Here is a 1,625-nt window from a genome sequence, read left to right as displayed (position 1 = left end):
GTTTATGATGATGGTTATGAAAGAAAAAGTTGCTAGTTTTTTATTATGTCATATTTTTATGTTTAAGATGTGACTTTTATTTATATATTTAATTTATGCTTGACTCTATAAATGACCTATGTTGGGCTCAATTTTAGCCCGGGGCCCAAACCAATACTAAATTAAAACAAAACACCCTCGGACCCAATTCAACCAAGCCCAACACAAACCCAATCCTAAAATACCTGAACCCTAGCCCAAATTTTTAGCCCAAAACCAAAAAATCATTTTCGGCAGAACCCTAGCAGCCAACCTTCAGCCGCCGCAATCGAAGCAGTCCCCAGGCACCGAACGTCGCTAGCCCTTCCGCGTCTTGCGCTCATCCACCACGCCACATCAAAGACGTGCTCAATCGTACCTTCAAACATGTAAAACACGTAAAAAAGGGCTATAAAAGCCTTCGTAAACATATGTAAAAGGGGAGGTTTTTTTACTCTTATTTTTCTAGAGAAATTGGTTACAGATTGTATACAAAATACACGCAAAAATTAGTAGAAAGCAACTAAGGAATATTTTCAAAGGTGATTATTTACTACAGCTTTATTTTGTTTCGTCTTTTTTCATTTTTTCCCTTTCCATTTGGATCCACAACACGAACTAAAGGATAGGAGAGAAGGAGAGGGACTCACCGCGCGTCGTGCTTGCACCGTCGGAGGGCTCTGCTTCGCTGGTCGCAAGGGAATTTTGGGGCAGTTGAAGGCTTGGGCATAAGCCTTTCAGCGTAGAGTAGAGGGGAGAGTGAGGGATTCCAAAACTTTAGGTTTTTTTTTTTTTTTAAAAGAAAAATCAAAGTTAAAACGTTTTTTTAAGCAAAAAATGAATTAAAACAGGTTTTAATTTTGAGTAATAAAACAAATCAGCATTGGGGGTAGAGTCAGTATGCGTTTTGACTGGATCCACGCGAATTTAACCCTTAAATGCGTAATTTGTGCGATCAGTCCCCCTCCTTCGCGCTAGCTTTCAATCGAGCCATGTTTAAGTTTTTTAAATTCTTTTAAATTGTCCCTGTAATCTGCACACTATTTCAATCTAGCCCTCCCCTTAGCGCAGTATTTTGAGATTTGGGGCATCTTCGATTTTAGTCCTTGAACATTTGTGTGCATTTAATTTCGGCCCAAATTCTGTTTTAATGATTTGTCTTGTTTATAAATTATCCATTGGATTTTGTTTTTCTCTCAATTAAGTTTTAGTTATTCTTTTTTTTAGAATAAACATGTTGTTTTAACATATTATTTTGAATTATTTTGATTTCACACTTTTGTATTTATTTTATTTTCATATGCATATTTGTCTATCTGAAAGACCTTCATATATTATTATTACTACTATATATATTATTTATATTAGGTTTTTCATGTATATATATTACTTTGTATATCATTTACTTTTAATCTTTTATGCATATTATTTATTTTGGAATTTCATTTACGCATTACACATATTTTTTTTTCATACAGTTCAAACTTTCATTCAAATTATTTACTTTATGATATTTATTTTAAAATTCATTTGTACATTACTATTTAATATATTATTTCTTTTATTTTTTTTCTATTTATTTTTAAATTCTTGTATTTATACATGTT

General features: G+C 32.7%; 1 long non-coding RNA gene across 1 annotated transcript; it reads right to left on the bottom strand.

Annotated features, from left to right (window-relative positions):
- Window positions 1–17: 17 nt before the first annotated feature.
- LOC107921243 (uncharacterized) lies at window positions 18–1,147 on the bottom strand. The gene is made up of 2 exons (XR_001690993.2): window positions 669–1,147; window positions 18–397 (listed from the first exon to the last, which is right to left on the bottom strand). It is a non-coding gene; the product is annotated as an uncharacterized lncRNA (long non-coding RNA).
- Between the last annotated feature and the right edge of the window lie 478 nt (window positions 1,148–1,625).

This window comes from Gossypium hirsutum, chromosome A01, assembly GCF_007990345.1.
Source record: "Gossypium hirsutum isolate 1008001.06 chromosome A01, Gossypium_hirsutum_v2.1, whole genome shotgun sequence".
NCBI classification, from domain to species: domain Eukaryota; kingdom Viridiplantae; phylum Streptophyta; class Magnoliopsida; order Malvales; family Malvaceae; genus Gossypium; species Gossypium hirsutum.
Note: the sequence above shows the minus strand (reverse complement) of the source record. Positions and strands in the feature narration are given on the sequence as shown.